Source organism: Triticum urartu, chromosome 2A (assembly GCF_056163025.1).
Source record: "Triticum urartu cultivar PI428250 chromosome 2A, HENAU_Tu73, whole genome shotgun sequence".
Lineage (NCBI taxonomy): Eukaryota > Viridiplantae > Streptophyta > Magnoliopsida > Poales > Poaceae > Triticum > Triticum urartu.
The window spans coordinates 114,134,311-114,154,518 of NC_141874.1; positions in this window are offsets into that span (position 1 = coordinate 114,134,311).

The following is a 20,208-nucleotide window of genomic DNA, read 5'->3' on the forward strand; positions in this document are numbered from 1 at the left end:
GTTATAGAAATGTTAGCAATTTTTCTGTTTTTTAGTTATAGAAATATTAGAAATGTTAGTTATATAGAAATGTTTTTTAGTTATAGAAATATTAGAAATGTTAGTTATATAGAAATATTAGAAATGTTAGTTATATAGAAATGTTTTTTAGTTATAGAAATATTAGAAATGTTATTTTTAGTTATAGAAATATTAGAAATGTTAGTTTTAGTTATAAAATTTAAAATTTGCATATATGAAATCACAATCCATCATTTAAAAAATGTTACTTTACTTTTGCGGCATATAGTATTTGTTGTCGACGATGCCCGGCCTGTTGGGGATCGTTGTAGAAATTAAAAAAAATTCTACGCATCACCAAGATCAATCTATGGAGTAACTAGCAACGAGAGAGAAGGGAGTGCATCTTCATACCCTTGAAGATCGCGAGTCGGAAGCGTTATAAGAACACGTTTGGAGGCGTCGTACACGTAGCGATTCAGATCACGGCCGAATCCGATCTAAGCACCGAACAACGGCGCCTCCACGTTCAACACACGTGCAGCCCGGTGACGTCTCCCACACCTTGATCCAGCAAGAAGGAGGGAGAGGTTGAGGAAGAAGGCTCCAACAGCAGCACGACGTCGTGGTGGTGATGGAGTGGCAGTTCTCCGGCAGGGCTTCGCCAAGCTCACGCGGAGGAGGAGATGTGTTGGGGAGGGGAAGGGCCGCGCCTTGGATGTGGTGCTGCAGCCCTCCCCTCACCCCTCTATTTATAGGGAGAAGGGGAAGGGGGCCGGCCCCTCTAGATGAGATCTAGAGGGGGGCGGCGGCCAAGGGGGAGGGGGCTTGCCCCCCAAGCAAGGGGGGCGCCCCCCTTTAGGGTTCCCCCCAAACCCTAGGCGCATGTGCCCTAGGGGGGATGGCGCCCAGCCCGCTAGGGGCTGGTTCCCTTCCACCTACAGCCCATAAGGCCCTCCGGGGCAGGTGGACCCTCTCGGTGGACCCCCGGAACCCCTCCGGTGGTCCCGGTACAATACCGGTATACCCCCGAATATTTCTGGTGACCGTATGATGACTTCCCATATATAAATCTTCACCTCCGGACTATTCTGGAACTCCTCGTGATGTCCGAGATCTCATCCGGGACTCCGAACAACATTCGGTAATCACATACAAATCTTCCTAATAACCCTAGCATCATCGAACCTTAAGTGTGTAGACCCTAGGGGTTCGGGAACCATGCAGACATGACCGAGACAACTCTCTGGTCAATAACCAACAGCAGGATCTGGATACCCATGTTGGCTCCCACATGTTCCATGATGATCTCATCGGATGAACCACGATGTCGAGGATTCAACCAATCCCGTCTACAATTCCCTTTGTCAATCGGTACGTTACTTGCCCGAGATTCGATCGTCGGTATCCCAATACCTCGTTCAATCTCGTTACCGGCAAGTCACTTTACTCGTTCCGTAACACATCATCCTGTGACGAACCCTTTAGTCACACTGAGCTCATTACGATGATGTCTTACCGAGTGGGCCCAGAGATACCTCTCCGTCATACGGAGTGACAAATCCCAGTTTCGATTCGTGCCAACCCAACAGACACTTTCGGAGATACCCATAGTGCACCTTTATAGCCACCCAGTTACGTTGTGACGTTTGGCTCACCCAAAGTATTCCTACAGTATTCGGGAGTTGCACAATCTCATGGTCTAAGGAAAAGATACTTGACATTAGAAAAGCTCTAGCAGACAAACTACACGATCTTGTGCTATGCTTAGGATTGGGTCTTGTCCATCACATCTTTCCCTTAATGATGTGATCCCGTTATCAATGACATCCAATGTCCATAGTCAGGAAACCATGACCATCTGTTGATCAACGAGCTAGTCAACTAGAGGCTCACTAGGGACATGTTGTGGTCTATGTATTCACACATGTATCATGATTTCCGGATAATACAATTATAGCATGAACAACAAAAAATTATCATGAACAAGGAAATATAATAATAACCATTTTATTATTGCCTCTAGGGCATATTTCCAACAGTCTCCCACTTGCACTAGAGTCAATAATCTAGTTACATTGTGATGAATCAAACACCCATAGAGTTCTGGTGTTGATCATGTTTTGCTCGAGGAAGAGGTTTAGTCAACGGATCTGTGACATTCAGGTCTTTATGCACTTTACAAATATCTATGTCTCCATTTTGAACATTTTCACGAATGGAGTTGAAGCGACGTTTGATATGCCTGGTCTTCTTGTGAAACCTGGACTCCTTGGCAAGTGAAAGAACATGCGGTGCCCCCATGTTTGGTTTTGGTAATTGATGACAATCTCTATGGACTAATGGTTTCCTTGAGTTATATTTGAAGGTTTTGTCCATAGGCTTTTCTTGGAGTACATGTGTTGGTTTCAAGGAGAGTTTGTGTCGACCAAGGTGCTATTCAAGGAATTATCCAAAGATTGGTCATTTGAGAGTTGAGCTTATTGCAAGCATGTCTTGAAGAAGAAGATTGTGTGATCATTCATGTTTACCTTCAAGACATCATCCAAACGAAGAGAGTTGGAAAGATTCAAGGTTGATCAAGACTAAGTCAAGAGTGAATCAAGTTGATCAACTCACAAAGAGTAGAAGATGTACCGAGAGGGATCAAGTGATCCCATGGTATGGTAAGCATTGTCCATTGCCCTTTGTGTACTAACCCATGGTCTACATGAGAGTCTATGTGGGGTTAGGTACGTGTCCATGGGCTTGCCTCAAGAGGATGATATCATACAACCCATGGGAAGGATGACATCAAGTGGTGATCGTCATCAAGATTGTCGTGTGCAATTTCAAGTGGAGAATCACGAAGAGATCAAGTGCTTGAAGCTTTCCATCCATTGTGGTGTCAATGGACTTGTGAAGATGTGCCGAAGAGTGGCTCACCCATAGTGGAGTATGGTGGAGCAATCATCTAGTCTTCATCGACCCAACACAATCAAGAAAGGTGGTCCATCTTGAGGAGGACAAGATCATCATCATCTAACTTAAGTGGATCATGTGCAAGGCAAAGGTTTGCCCTTGATAGGTTTTCTATTTTACCGGTCTCATGGTGGTAGTTGGGAGACCGGGTTATAGGATCGATATCCGTACTATCAAGGGGGGCTCTCAAGTGAGTAGCTTGATTGTATCGTTCGTCGAGAGCTCAAACCATTGCACCCTTGCATCATGTTTCTTGGTTCTTGTTTGGTTCTCTTTGTGAGTCTTAGAGCTTATTGTCATCTTGATGACAAGCTTGAGTTCATCGAAAACGGAGTTCGCATGCGTCTTCTATGATGTTTTCGGTGTTGTAGGTTTTACCGGTCTTATCCGAGGAAGGGTCCTCACCATTTTCTTATGGGACTTTTCTAATTTGCTTCTTATTGTTATTTCTTTCAAGATTGTGTTAGCCCTTGTCGCTAGCTTTCCAACAAACTTGGTTTCATCGAAAACGGAGTTCGCATGCGTCTTCTATGATGTTTTTGGTGTTGTAGGTTTTACCGGTCTTATCCGAGGAAGGGTCCTCACCATTTTCTTATGGGCCTTTTCCAATTTGCTTCTTATTGAAATTTCTTTTAAGATTGTGTTAGCCCTTGTCGCTAGCTTTCCAACAAACTTGGTTTCATCGAATTCGGAGTCTGTTTGCAAAAGTTGTGTCAGTTTTGGTGTTCTGAAAAGGCTGCAGCGGTACTACCGCGAATTGGAGTGGATGTAATTTTTTACTACCACTCTAGAGCAGTACTATCGCGGCTCCTACAGCGGTAGTACCGCTCCGGACCAAAAACTCGTCCCAAGTCTTGCGGTGGTAGGCCCGGATGTATTTTTTTAGTACTGCTCGCAAGCAGTAGTACCGCTACCATTTGCGGTAGTACCGTGAGGACGAGCGGTAGTACCGCTCCGGCGGTTCTTCTGGCCTTTTGCCTCCTCGCTGTTGTTTTTCAAAGGGGTACTTCCGCCCTAGCGGTAGTACCGCTCTGTGCGGGCTGTGAGCATAACGGTTGGATTTTTCCCCACCTATAAAAGGGGGTCTTCTTCCCTAATGAACCTAATCCTTTTAGCTCGTGTTCTTCCCCCATTGTTGACCTTCTTCGAGCTTGCTAACTCTCAATCCCTCCAATGATTCTTGCTAGTTCTTGAGGGAAAAGAGAGAGGAGATCTAGATCCACGTTTCCACCAATCACTTTCTCCTCTAAGTGAGGGGAACCCCTTGGATCTAGATCTTGGAGTTCTTCGTGTTCTTCTTTCGTTCTTCCTCTCATTTTCTTCCCTAGCATTAGTTGCTTTGGTGGGATTGGGAGAGAAGGAATTGGGCACTCCGTGTGCCCTTGCCATTGCATTTGGTGCATCGGTTTGAGTTCTCCACGGTGATACGTGGAAGTGAAGTTTGAGAAGCTTATTACTCTTGGGTGTTTGGGCACCCTAGAGCTTGTTCCTCTTGGGTGCCTTGGCGCCCTAGATGGTTGGTGGTGTTTGGAGCTCAATCATTGTGGTGTAAAGCTCCGGGCAAGCGTCGGGGTCTCCAATTAGGTTGTGGAGATCGCCCCGAGCAATTTTACGGGTACCGGTGACCGCCCCCAAGGGTTGCCAAAGTGTACGGGTTCGGTGACCGCCCCCAAGGGTTGCCATTTGTACGGGTTCGGTGACCGCCCTCAAGGGTCCCTTAGTGGAATCACGGCATCTTGCATTGTGCGAGGGCGTGAGGAGATTACGGTGGCCCTAGTGGCTTCTTGGGGAGCATTGTGCCTCCACACCGCTCCAAACGGAGATTAGCATCCGCAAGGGTGTGAACTTCGGGATACATCATCGTCTCCGCGTGCCTCGGTTATCTCTTACCCGAGCTCTTTACTTATGCACTTTACTTTGTGATAGCCATATTGTTTCTTATCATATATCTTGCTATCACCTAGTAGTCTATCTTGCTTAGCATAAGTTGTTGGTGCACATAGGTGAGCCTAGTTGTTGTAGGTTTTGTGCTTGACAAATTAACCTCTAGGTTTATTCCGCATTTGTTCAAGCCTAAACCGTAATTATTTTAAAACGCCTATTCACCCCCCTCTAGGCGACATCCACGATCTTTCAATTGGTATCAGAGCCTCATCTCTCTTTATAGGGCTTAACCGCCTAGAGAGTAAGGATGTCAACTAGGGGATTAGGATTCTCTGACACTCTTACTTTCGATGGCACAAATTTTGATGTTTGGGTAATTCGCATGCTTAATCTCTTTAGGGTCATGGACCCAAATTTAGAGCGAATTGTAGATATGGGTTTGTCTCCTCCAAAGGATCCCCAAAGATTATCTTTAGAGGATGAGAGAAACTCTTATCTCAATGCTCAAGCTTCTAATGTGCTTTTCGATGCTTTCAGCAATGTAGTTATATTTCAACTCATGCCGTTCCGGGATGCTCATGAGTTGTGGACAAAGCTTCAAGATAAATATGGCGTGTCCAAGTTCTGTGGGGATGATTGTTCTCCCTCCACATCCGACCGTATAGTCTTCTCAACTTCTTCTACTTCACCTACATGTGGTTTGCCACAAGGTAATGATATGGTGAGTAGTGTTGGTCATTGCAATGATGATAGTATGCTTATTGTGGATGATCCTTCATCACTATCTTATTGCAATGCTTCTTCTTTGGACTTTAACACTTCGAGCACCATACATGTTTCACATGCTTGTGTTGATAGTCCGTGCATATCTTGTAGAAATTGTTTGACTAAATCTCATGATGATATGCTTGCTATATCTTGTTGCTATGATAAAAATGCTTGTATTTCCTCGAGTTGTGGTGCTAACAATGTAGAGGAAACCCAACACTCAATGGAACAAGATGTGGTTTTAAATGGTGCTTCAAGGGATCCTACATCATCATCTATTGCTTTTTGCCTTATGGCTAAGGCTTCAAAGGTATCTCCTACTTTGAAACCCAATATGTCTCTTGATGATGTTGATGCTAATGATGATAAGGATAATGATGAAGAGAATGATAATGTTGCCTCCTTAAAAATTAAGGGGGAAATGGTTTTTAAAGCTCTTAATAAAAATAAAATTGCTCGTTCCAACTTCATGGAAATCATGTCCATTGCCATTGAGGGCAAGAAATATATTGATGAGTTGGAATCTCTTCTTGAGGAGCATGAGGTCACCATTGATAAAATGGAAGGTCATGAGCGTGATTACGCTAATGAGATCGCGGACCTCTCCCAAGCTCTCGAACTTGAACAAACCACCAAGGAATCTCTTGAGGATACTTTTGCTCTAGAATTATCTAGAGTGAGGGAATCTCGTGATAGAGCTCTTGAGGTGGCCAATGATTTTGAAATTAAAAATGAGGAGCTTGAAGTTGCACATGCTAAACTCCTTGGGGACTTTCAGCACCTCGAAAATGGCTCAAGGGTCATTAATAGTGAGCTCATCAAACTCACCGAGTCTCATGCTCAACTTAAAGCTTCGTATTCAAAAGAGCTTTCCAAGGTGTCCTCTCCTCTTGTTGTTAATGATGATTCTTGTGCTACTAACTATATCTCTTGTGAAGCATCCATTTTGAAGGAGAATGTTGAGCTAAGGGCTCAACTTGAGTTGCTATCTAGCAATTATGGGATGTTGGAAGAAAATCATGTAAAGCTCACAAGCTCTCATGATGATCTTCTAGTATCCCATAATGTGCTAAAGTTAGCTCATGAGGCCATGCTTGCTAAGGTAACATCTAGTGAGCCTCATGTGGATACTAGCACTACTTTTATTCAAAATGCTATATTGCCTTGTGCTAGTCCTCGCGATTCATCCATGCATAATGTTGGTACATCTTGTGATGAATTGCTTTCCTTGCCTTGTTGCTCTAACGATGAAGCTTATACTTCCTCTAGTACTTGTGTTGAGACTAACCATGTAGAGGAAATCAAAGAGATCAAGGCCCAAGTCACTTCTTTGAAGAAAGACTTGGAAAAGAGTCATGAAGGGAAATTCACACTCAACAATATCTTGAGTGTGCAAAAATCCCCCAATGACAAAGGTGGACTTGGATTCAACTCCAACAAGAAGAAGAAGTCCAAGGTGAACAAAAAGAAGGGCCAAGAACAAGTCAAGAATTCGGCCAAGATTGTTTGCTTCAAGTGCAAAGTAGAAGGGCATCATGTTAGATCTTGCCCATTGAAGAAGAATCCCATTAGTGACAAGCAACAAGGGAAGCGGCCACAAGTTCACTCTCATTTTCAACCTCAAGTTGAAGAAAAGCCTCTTCCCAGGAAGACTCAAGCTTATGCTTCTCAAGTTGAGAAATCAAGTGAGAAGAAAGTGAAGAGTAGTCGTTGCTACCTATATCGCGAGAAAGGTCACCTTGCTTCTTCATGCACTAGTGGTAACTTATCCAACCCAATTATTATTGATGATGTCTATTCTTTTGGGAAGGATAAGGTTGGCAATGTGGTTGCCAAGTTTGTTGGTACTCAAAGTGGTTTGAAGCAAAGAACCATTTGGGTAGCCAAACCTATTGTGACTAACCTCTTAGGACCCAACTTGGTTGGGGACCAACAAGCTCAAACTTGATCAATAGGTGATGTTGGAGGTCATTGGAGACTTGGCTACATTATGAAGAATTAAGGGGACTTCATCATTCTTATTGTCTCAAGCCAAGTCATTCGGATTATCAAGTTCCTATCTTATATCCAATGTTCCTCCTTGCGGTAACTCGTGCTTAAATTGTTTACATTGAAAGTTACTTGCCCCTTTGCATGTTTGGCTTTGTTCCTTGCATGTGTTTGTATATGTTGTGCTTCCAACTAGATTATCTTGAGCAATCAAGTATGTGTGTGTCGGTTTGCACATCATGTACGTGTGTGTCATGCGTTGAGCCTTTTGCATCTTGTTTATTTCTTAGTTGGCTCTTGTGAGAGATTAATGGAATATCCCATTATGGGGGAGTGATGTGCTTTGTGCACTTCACAATCCTATAAAGGTGGGTACATGGGGAATACCACTTAGAATTTATATTGCAAGCTTATCTAGTCGCTATGTGGTATGTCTTCTCATGAGAAATTCAAATTCTAAATAGTCCATTAATTATCTCTTGTTGGATCCTTTAATTACCTCTTGTCTATCTTTAATTGGTATCACATTATGGGGGAGTAATATGCTATGTGTATATTACTAGCCTAGAAAATGTGTACATTTGAGATATTGTGATCTAGAGTTGATATTGTGAATTATCTTGTTCCTAGGTGGCATGTTAGCTCTACAAGTTGTAATTTGCTTTTTGTTTGGTGTGAAGATGATGTCGGATATCCTTGTTATCTACCACCGGGAATTATTTCCAAATACTTCTTGTCTTTTAACAATTGGTACTCACTTATGTGTGGTAGAAATTATTGATCATCTTTACATTGGCCTTTGCTTTTATTTGCTTTTTCTCTTGCCTAGGATTGTGTCAACTCCCATTGTATTCCATACCACTTGTGGATCTTGTTGATTTCTTGACCTTGTCTAGTGTTTTCTAGATATAGTGAAAGTGGTGATCCCACCCCGTACATTTTGTATTCAAATGCAAATTCTCTATAATGCACTAGTCTTGGGGGAGCCATCCTATTCTCTATAAAACACTCATCTTGTGATCCTTATCAAGTGTGTGTTTGTGGAAGGCAAGCCATTTCTTTTTGGTGTTTTGTGCCATCATGAAACTCTGTAGAGGGCTTGGTTTGTTTGGAACCATTCTCTCTTTTGGGAGTTTGACATCTTTCTTTTTGAGTGTATCAATGGATATCTCATTCCTTGATGTATCTTTTATGGATATCCTCCAAGTGATGATTTATTCATTTGGTATCTTTTCTTCGCTTGGTATTTCTTTGTCTTTTGGTCTCAGTTCTTGAAAGTCTTGAGCATGCATATTTACTTCTTGTAGTTTCTTTGGCATGTTTTCTTTCTTTGACCCAATATATAGGGGGAACTCCACCAAGTTTCAAATTGGATGAGATGTGCATGAAATTCATTTTCATATCTATATGCACATATTTATGTGGAGTTTGTCCTATGTGTTGTTGGTTCTCTAACTCTTTGGTCCCAATGAGTTTGGGTACCATTTTGTTTGTGTTGTTGTTCTAGGAACAAGTGGAGATGCATTGGATGCTCGGCTCACTCACAAGGAAGGTGGTGTCACCATGTTCTTATTGGAGTCAAGCTAGGATGATTAATGAACTACTATCTACCTTTAATTGGCATCTACTACATCCATCCAATGGTATCTCGGTAACAAGTATCATCATCTACTTCATGCACACATTTCTTGCATCAACCTTTCGTAGGTTGTATCATGGCATGTTATCCATTCTCTCTTGTGATACTTGTTTCCTTTCTCAAAGCATCCCAACAATGATGTCTTGTTGCTAGTTGTGATGTCTTTGATGTTTGTGTGGTTGGAATTCATTTATATGCAATAAGACCATATCTAGCCTTGTGCTATGCTCTCAAGCAAATATCTTATTGGTATATGTATGACTTCCGTTTGGATATCTTGTTCCTTCATGTTGTAACTATTTCGGGTGTACATCCATCTTTGTAGATATATATCATCATGATTTTGTCTACCTAGAACCTTATACACTTGAGAGAAATTACATCTCTAGATGATATCCTTTCTTTCATGCCCACCTTGCCTTTCTTATGTTATTTCTTTGGTGGCTCCGTGAAAGCTTTTGCCTTGAGTGCGTATCGTATCTCGTTGCATCTTGATGCACTCTTGTGTGGTGAAGATTATTTTCCTCATGCTTATCTCTACGAGGCTTTGTCCATCTTAATTGGTATCCCTCGTCTTGATGAGGCTTTCATCTTCTATCTTCGCCACGGGTTGTCACAAGCATAGGTTCTTTATATGCTTATTAGTTAGCTTGTGAACCCATTTGCTAGTTGTATGTGGGAATGATAGGCCTTGCACTGTGTTGCCTCATTTTTTCAAGACTTTATTGATGCTTAATGCTCATCCGTACATTAGTCTTCTCAAGTGCATTGCCTTGACTCACACACATCATTTTGGTTGAGCCCATTCTTAAGTTGCCTTTTTCACTTATTGCTCAACCATGTGTTTGTTACATGTACTAGGCTTAGTTTCCTATATGCTCACTTGCACTTGTTGTAAGTTTCTATTGATTTTGGGGGAGCTATGATCCTATTTTGTGCACTTTGTATCCAAAGACAAAAATTCTTATGTGTGCACAAATCATGGGGAGCTTCTCTAGTTTCTTTAGAACACTCCTTTGCTCTTATCATAATATCCTTTATTCATGTAGCTCGTAGGATCTTTGGCCTAGTTGGTTCAATTGGTATCTTTTGATAGCGTGCTTCAAATGGTATCTTTTGATTGCTTGATTGCTTGTTTCTCTCTTTGTGATGTCCTTGTGGCATATCATTCCTTTAGCAATCTTGGTGCCTCAATATAGTTGGTCTTCCTCCAAGTATTACCGTTGGATATGTGTATTGCATTCCACTCTCTTGTTGAGAAATACACAATTTATGGAGGAACACAATTTATATTGGCCTTCTATGCTTTTCGCCCATTTTGGCAATCGATGCCAATGGGGGAGAAGTTTCAGAGAGTTTTGTGGAGAAGTCTTCAGAGTTTTCTCCTTGATTTGGTTTTGTTCCTAAGCATTTGCATCTCATACACATGCATTATTGGTTTTTGCATTGCTTGGTGATGCATAATTCCTTGTATAAACTCTCGTGAAAGTGATTGTCATCAATTACCAAAATGGGGGAGATTGAAAGAACATGCGGTGCCCCATGTTTGGTTTTGGTAATTGATGACAATCTCTATGGACTAATGGTTTCCTTGAGCTATATTTGAAGGATTTGTCCATAGGCTTTTCTTGGAGTACATGTGTTGGTTTCAAGGAGAGTTTGTGTCGACCAAGGTGCTATTCAAGGAATTATCCAAAGATTGGTCATTTGAGAGTTGAGCTTATTGAAAGCATGTCTTGAAGAAGAAGATTGTGTGATCATTCATGTTTACCTTCAAGACATCATCCAAACAAAGAGAGTTGGAAAGATTCAAGGTTGATCAAGACTAAGTCAAGAGTGAATCAAGTTGATCAACTCACAAAGAGTAGAAGATGTACCGAGAGGGATCAAGTGATCCCATGGTATGGTAAGCATTGTCCATTGCACTTTGTGTACTAACCCATGGTCTACGTGAGAGTCTATGTGGGGTTAGGTACGTGTCCATGGGCTTGCCTCAAGAGGATTATATCATACAACCCATGGGAAGGATGACATCAAGTGGTGATCGTCATCAAGATTGCCGTGTGCAATTTCAAGTGGAGAATCACGAAGAGATCAAGTGCTTGAAGCTTGCCATCCATTGTGGTGTCAATGGACTTGTGAAGATGTGCCGAAGAGTGGCTCACCCATAGTGGAGTATGGGGGAGCAATCATCTAGTCTTCATCGACCCAACACAATCAAGAAAGGTGGTCCATCTTGAGGAGGACAAGATCGTCATCATCTAACTTAAGTGGATCATGTGCAAGGCAAAGGTTTGCCCTTGATAGGTTTTCTATTTTACCGGTCTCATGGTGGTAGTTGGGAGACCGGGTTATAGGATCGATAGCCGTACTATCAAGGGGGCTCTCAAGTGAGTAGCTTGATCGTATCGTTCGTCAAGAGCTCAAACCATTGCACCCTTGCATCATGTTTCTTGGTTCTTGTTTGGTTCTCTTTGTGAGTCTTAGAGCTTATTGTCATCTTGATGACAAGCTTGAGTTCATCGAAAACGGAGTTCGCATGCGTCTTCTATGATGTTTTCGGTCTTGTAGGTTTTACTGGTCTTATCCGAGGAAGGGTCCTCACCATTTTCTTATGGGCCTTTTCTAATTTGCTTCTTATTGTTATTTCTTTCAAGATTGTGTTAGCCCTTGTCTCTAGCTTTCCAACAAACTTGGTTTCATCGAAAACGGAGTTCGCATGCGTCTTCTATGATGTTTTCGGTGTTGTAGGTTTTACCGGTCTTATCCGAGGAAGGGTCCTCACCATTTTCTTATGGGCCTTTTCCAATTTGCTTCTTATTGATATTTCTTTCAAGATTGTGTTAGCCCTTGTCGCTAGCTTTCCAACAAACTTGGTTTCATCAAATTCGGAGTCCGTTTGCAAAAGTTGTGTCAGTTTTGGTGTTCTGAAAAGGGTGCAGCGGTACTACCGCGAATTGGAGCGGATGTAATTTTTTACTACCACTCCAGAGCAGTACTACCGCGGCTCCTACAGCGGTAGTACTGCTCCGGACCAAAAACTCGTCCCAAGTCTTGCGGTGGTAGGCCCGGATGTATTTTTTTAGTACTGCTCGCAAGCAGTAGTACCGCTACCATTTGCGGTAGTACCGTGAGGACGAGCAGTAGTACCGCTCCGGCGGTTCTTCTGGCCTTTTGCCTCCTCGCTGTTGTTTTTCAAAGGGGTACTTCCGCCCTAGCGGTAGTACCGCTCTGTGCGGGCTGTGAGCATAACGGTTGGATTTTTCCCCACCTATAAAAGGGGGACTTCTTCCCCAATGAACCTAATCCTTTTAGCTCGTGTTCTTCCCCCATTGTTGACCTTCTTCGAGCTTGCTAACTCTCAATCCCTCCAATGATTCTTGCTAGTTCTTGAGGGAAAAGAGAGAGGAGATCTAGATCCACGTTTCCACCAATCACTTTCTCCTCTAAGTGAGGGGAACCCCTTGGATCTAGATCTTGGAGTTCTTCGTGTTCTTCTTTCGTTCTTCCTCTCATTTTCTTCCCTAGCATTAGTTGCTTTGGTGGGATTGGGAGAGAAGGAATTGGGCACTCCGTGTGCCCTTGCCATTGCATTTGGTGCATCGGTTTGAGTTCTCCACGGTGATACGTGGAAGTGAAGTTTGAGAAGCTTATTACTCTTGGGTGTTTGGGCACCCTAGAGCTTGTTCCTCTTGGGTGCCTTGGCGCCCTAGATGGTTGGTGGTGTTTGGAGCTCAATCATTGTGGTGTAAAGCTCCGGGCAAGCGTCGGGGTCTCCAATTAGGTTGTGGAGATCGCCCCGAGCAATTTTACGGGTACCGGTGACCGCCCCCAAGGGTTGCCAAAGTGTACGGGTTCGGTGACCGCCCCCAAGGGTTGCCATTTGTACGGGTTTGGTGACCGCCCTCAAGGGTCCCTTAGTGGAATCACGGCATCTTGCATTATGCGAGGGCGTGAGGAGATTACGGTGGCCCTAGTGGCTTCTTGGGGAGCATTGTGCCTCCACACCGCTCCAAACGGAGATTAGCATCCGCAAGGGTGTGAACTTCGGGATACATCGTCGTCTCTGCATGCCTCGGTTATCTCTTACCCGAGCTCTTTACTTATGCACTTTACTTTGTGATAGCCATATTGTTTCTTATCATATATCTTGCTATCACCTAGTAGTCTATCTTGCTTAGCATAAGTTGTTGGTGCACATAGGTGAGCCTAGTTGTTGTAGGTTTTGTGCTTGACAAATTAACCGCTAGGTTTATTCCGCATTTGTTCAAGCCTAAACCGTAATTATTTTAAAAAGCCTATTCACCCCCCTCTAGGCGACATCCACGATCTTTCAGCAAGGGCAATAGCTCCAGTGTTGTCACAGAAGAGAGTCATCTGGCCCGACGCATTAGGAATAACTCCTAGGTCGGTAATGAACTCCTTCATCCAGATTGCTTCTTGTGCTGCCTCCGAGGCTGCCATGTACTCCGCTTCACATGTAGATCCCGCCACGACGCTTTGATTGCAACTACACCAGCTGACTGCCCCACCATTCAAAATATACACGTATCCGGTTTGTGACTTGGAGTCATCTAGATTTGTGTCGAAGCTAGCATCGACGTAACCCTTTACGACGAGCTCTTCGTCACCTCCATAAACGAGAAACATATCCTTAGTCCTTTTCAGGCACTTCAAGATATTCTTGACCACTGTCCAGTGTTCCATGCCGGGATTACTTTGGTACCTTCCTACCAAACTTACGACAAGGTTTACATCAGGTCTGGTACACAGCATGGCATACATAATAGACCCTATGGCCGAGGCATAGGGGACGACACTCATCTTTTCTCTATCTTCTGCCGTGGTCGGGCATTGAGCCGTGCTCAATCTCATACCTTGCAATATAGGCAAGAACCCCTTCTTGGACTGATCCATATTGAACTTCTTCAATATCTTGTCAAGGTACGTACTTTGTGAAAGACCAATAAGGTGTCTCGATCCTTCATTGAAAAACACTTGTTCAAGTAGGCCTTTATGCTTTCCAAGAATTCTATATCATTTTCCATCAATAGTATGTCATCCACATATAATATGAGAAATGCTACAGATCTCCCACTCACTTTCTTGTAAACACAGGCTTCTCCAAAAGTCTGCATAAACCCAAACGCTTTGATCATCTCATCAAATCGAATGTTCCAACTCCGAGATGCTTGCACCAGCCCATAGATTGAGCGTTGGAGCTTGCACACCTTGTCAGCATTCTTAGGATCGACAAAACCTTCTGGCTACTTCATATACAATTCTTCCTTAAGGAAACCATTAAGGAATGCCGTTTTGACGTCCATTTGCCATATCTCATAATCATAGAATGCGGCAATTGCTAACATGATTCAGACGGACTTCAGCTTCGCTACGGGTGAGAAAGTCTCATCGTAGTCAACCCCTTGAACTTGTCGATAACCTTTAGCGACAAGCCGAGCCTTATAGATGGTCACATTACCATCCGTGTCTGTCTTCTTCTTAAAGATCCATTTATTTTCTATGGCTCGCCGATCATCGGGCAAGTCAGTCAAAGTCCATACTTCGTTTTCATACATGGATCCTATCTCGGATTTCATGGCTTCCAGCCATTTGTCGGAATCTGGGCCTACCATTGCTTCTTCATAGTTCGAAGATTCACCATTGTCTAACAACATGATTTCCAGGACAGGGTTGCCGTACCACTCTGGTGCGGAACGTGTCCTTGTGGACCTACGAAGTTCAGTAGAAACTTGATCTGAAGTTTCATGATCATCATCATTAACTTCCTCTCTAGTCGGTGCAGGCACCTCAGAAAACATTTTCTTGAGCTGCGCCACTCTCCGGTTCAAGAGGAAATACTTCATCAAGTTCTACTTTCCTCCCACTTACTTCTTTCGAGAGAAACTCTTTCTCTAGAAAGGATCCATTCTTGGCAACAAAGATCTTGCCTTCGGATCTAAGGTAGAAGGTATACCCAATAGTTTCCTTAGGGTATCCTATGAAGACGCATTTTTCCGATTTGGGTTCGAGCTTTTCAGGTTGAAGTTTCTTGACATAAGCATCTCATCCCCAAACTTTCAGAAACGACAGCTTAGGTTTCTTACCAAACCACAATTCATACGGTGTCGTCTCAACGGATTTCGACGGAGCCCTATTTAAAGTGAATGCAGCAGTCTCTATAGCATAACCCCAAAATGACAGCGGTAGATCGGTAAGAGACATCATAGATCGTACCATATCCAATAGAGTGCGATTACGATGTTCGGACACACCATTACGCTGAGGTGTTCCAGGTGGCATGAGTTGTGAAACAATTCCGCAATTCCTTAAGTGCGTGCCAAATTCGTGACTCAAATATTCTCCCCCACGATCTGATCATAAGAACTTGATTTTCCTGTCACGTTGATTCTCAACCTCACTCTGAAATTCCTTGAACTTTTCAAAGGTCTCAGACTTGTGTTTCATTAAGTAGACATACCCATATCTGCTCAAGTCATCAGTGAGGGTGAGAACATAACGATAGCCACCGCGAGCCTCAACACTCATTGGACCGCACACATTAGTATGTATGATTTCCAATAAGTTGGTTGCTCGCTTCATTGTTCCAGAGAACGGAGTCTTGGTCATTTTTCCCATGAGGCATGGTTCGCACGTGTCAAATGATTCATAATCAAGAGACTCCAAAAGTCCATCTGCATGGAGTTTCTTCATGCGTTTGACACCAATGTGACCAAGGCGGCAGTGCCACAAGTATGTGGGACTATCATTATCAACCTTACATCTTTTGGCATTCACACTATGAATATGTGTAACATCACGTTCGAGATTAAATAAGAATAAACCATTGACCAGCGGGGCATGACCATAAAACATGTCTCTCATATAAATAGAACAACCATTATTCTCAGATTTAAATGAGTAGCCATCTCGCATTAAACCAGATCCAGATACAATGTTCATGCTCAAAGCTAGTACTAAATAACAATTATTGAGGTTTAAAACTAACCCCGTAGGTAAATGTAGAGATAGCGTGCCGACGGCGATCACATCGACCTTGGAACCATTCCCGACGCGCATCGTCACCTCGTCCTTCGCCAGTCTCCATTTATTCCGCAGCTCCTGTTTTGAGTTACAAATATGAGCAACTGCACCGGTATCAAATACCCAGGAGGTACTACGAGCGCTGGTTAGGTACACATCAATAACATGTATATCACATATACCTTTGACATTGCCGACCTTATCTGCTAAGTACTTGGGGCAGTTCCGCTTCTAGTGACCGTTTCCCTTGCAATAAAAGCACTCAGTCTCAGGCTTGGGTCCATTCTTTGTCTTCTTCCCGGCAGCTTGCTTACCGGGCGCGGCAACTCCCTTGCCGTCCTTCTTGAAGTTCTTTTTACCCTTGCCTTTCTTGAACTTAGTGGTTTTATTCACCATCAACACTTGATGTTCCTTCTTGATTCCAACCTCCACTGATTTCAACATTGAATATACCTCAGGAATGGTCTTTTCCATCCCCTGCATATTGAAGTTCATCACAAAGCTCTTGTAGCTAGGTGGGAGCGACTGAAGGATTCTGTCAATGACCGCATCATCCGGGAGGTTAACTCCCAGCCGAGACAAGCGGTTATGCAGCCCAGACATTTTGAGTATGTGCTTGCTGACGGAACTATTCTCCTCCATCTTACAACTATAGAACCTATCGGAGACTTCATATCTCTCGACCTGGGCATGAGCTTGGAAAACCATTTCAGCTCTTGGACCATCTCATATGCTCAGTGTTGCTCAAAACGCTTCTGGAGCCCCGGTTCTAAGCTGTAAAGCATGCCGCACTGAACCAGGGAGTAATCATCACTGCGCGTCTACCAGGCGTTCATAACGTCCTGTTCTGCTGGGAAAACAGGTGCTTCACCTAGCGGTGCATCAAGGACATATGCTTTCCTGGCAGCTATGAGGATAATCCTCAGGTTTCGGACCCAGTCCGTGTAGTTGCTGCCATCGTCTTTCAGCTTGGTTTTCTCTAGGAATGCATTGAAGTTGAGGGCAACATTAGCGTGGGCCATTTGATCTACAAGACATATTGCAAAGAATTTTAGACTATGTTCATGATAATTAAGTTCATCTAATCAAATTATTTAATGAACTCCCACTTAGATAGACATCCCTCTAGTCATCTAAGTGATACATGATCCGAGTCAACTAGGCCGTGTCCGATCATCACGTGAGATGGACTAGTCATCATTGGTGAACATCTTCATGTTGATCGTATCTTCTATACGACTCATGTTCGACCTTTCGGTCTTCCGTGTTCCGAGGCCATGTCTGTACATGCTAGGCTCGTCAAGTCAACCTAAGTGTATTGCGTGTGTAAATCTGGCTTACACCCATTGTATGCGAACGTTAGAACCTATCACACCCGATCATCACGTGGTGCTTCGGAACAACAAACCTTAGCAACGGTGCACAGTTAGGGGGAACATTTTCTTGAAATTATTGCGAGGGATCATCTTATTGATGCTACCGTCGTTCTAAGCAAATAAGATGTAAAACATGATAAACATCACATGCAATCAAATAGTGACATGATATGGCCAATATCATTTTGCTCCTTTTGATCTCCATCTTCGGGGCGCCATGATTGTCATTGTCACCGGCATGACACCTTGACCTCCATCATCATGATCTCCATCATCGTGTCTTCATGAAGTTGTCTCGTCAACTATTACTTCTACTACAATGGCTAACGGTTAGCGATAAAGTGAAATAATTACATGACGTTTATGTTGACACGCAGGTCATAAATAAATTAAGACAACTCCTATGGCTCCTGCTGGTTGTCATACTCATCGACATGCAAGTCGTGATTCCTATTACAAGAACATGATCAATCCCATACATCACATATATCATTCATCACATCCTTTTGGCCATATCACATCATACGGCATATGCTGCAAGAACAAGTTAGACGTCCTCTAATTGTTGTTGCAAGTTTTTACGTGGCTGCTATAGGTTTCTAGCAAGAACGTTTCTTACCTACGCCAAAATCACAACGTGATATGCCAATTTTTATTTACCCTTCATAAGGACCCTTTTCATCGAATCCGATCCGACTAAAGTGGGAGAGACAGACACCCGCTAGCCACCTTATGCAACTAGTGCATGTCAGTCGGTGGAACCAGTCTCACGTAAGCGTACGTGTAAGGTCGGTCCGGGCCGCTTCATCCCACGATGCCGCCGAATAAAGATAAGACTAGTAACGACAAGTAAATTGACAAAATCAACGCCCACAACACTTGTGTTCTACTCGTGCATAGAAACTACGCATAGACCTAGCTCATGATGCCATTGTTGGGGATCATTGCAGAAATTAAAAAAATTTCTATGCATCACCAAGATCAATCTATGGAGTAACTAGCAACGAGAGAGAAGGGAGTGCATCTTCATACCCTTGAAGATCGCGAGTCGGAAGCATTGCAAGAACGCGGTTGGAGGAGTCGTACACGTAGCGATTCAGATCACGGCCGAATCCGATCTAAGCACCGAACAACGGCGCCTCTGCGTTCAACACACGTGCAGCCCGGTGAAGTCTCCCGCGCCTTGATCCAGCAAGGAGGAGGGCGAGGTTGAGGAAGAAGGATCCAATAGTAGCACGACGGCGTGGTGGTGATGGAGTGGCAGTTCTCCGGCAGGGCTTCGCCAAGCTCACGCGGAGGAGGAGAGGTGTTGGGGAGGGGCGGGGCTGCGCCTTGGATGTGGTGCTGCAGCCCTCCCCTCGCCCCTCTATTTATAGGGAGAAGGGGGCTGACCCCTCTAGATGAGATCTAGAGGGGGGCGGCGGCCAAGGGGGAGGGGGCTTGCCCCCCAAGCAAGGGGGGCGCCCCCCTTTAGGGTTCCCCCCAAACCCTAGGCGCATGGGCCCTAGGGAGGATGACGCCCAGCCCACTAGGGGCTGGTTCCCTTCCACCTACAGCCCATAAGGCCCTCCGGGGCAGGTGGACCCTCCCGGTGGACCCCCGGGACCCCTCTGGTGGTCCCGGTACAATACCGGTATACCCCCGAATATTTCCGGTGACCGTATGATGACTTACCATATATAAATCTTCACCTCCGGACTATTTCGGAACTCCTCGTGACGTCCAGGATCTCATTCGGGACTCCGAACAACATTCGGTAATCACATACAAATCTTCCTAATAACCCTAGCGTCATCAAACCTTAAGTGCGTAGACCCTACGGGTTCGGGAACCATGCAGACATGATTGAGACAACTCTCCGGCCAATAACCAACAGCGGGATCTGGATACCCATGTTGGCTCCCACATGTTCCACGATGATCTCATCGGATGAACCACAATGTCGAGGATTCAAGCAATCCCGTATACAATTCCCTTTGTCAATCAGTACGTTACTTGCCCGAGATTCGATCGTCGGTATCCCAATACCTCGTTCAATCTCGTTACCGGCATGTCACTTTACTCGTTCCGTAACACATCATCCTGTGACCAACCCTTTAGTCACATTGAGCTCATTACGATGATGTCTTACCGAGTGGGCCCAGAGATACCTCTCCGTCATATGGAGTGACAAATCCCAGTCTCGATTCGTGCCAACCCAACAGACACTTTCGGAGATACCCGTAGTGCACCTTTATAGCCACCCAGTAACATTGTGACGTTTGGCACACCCAAAGTATTCCTACAGTATCCGGGAGTTGCACAATCTCATGGTCTAAGGAAACAATATTTGACATTAGAAAAGCTCTAGCAGACGAACTACACGATCTTGTGCTATGCTTAGGATTGGGTCTTGTCCATCACATCTTTCCCTTAATGATGTGATCCCGTTATCAATGACATCCAATGTCCATAGTCAGGAAACCATGACCATCTGTTGATCAACGAGCTAGTCAACTAGAGGCTCACTAGGGACATGTTGTGGTCTATGTATTCACACATGTGTCA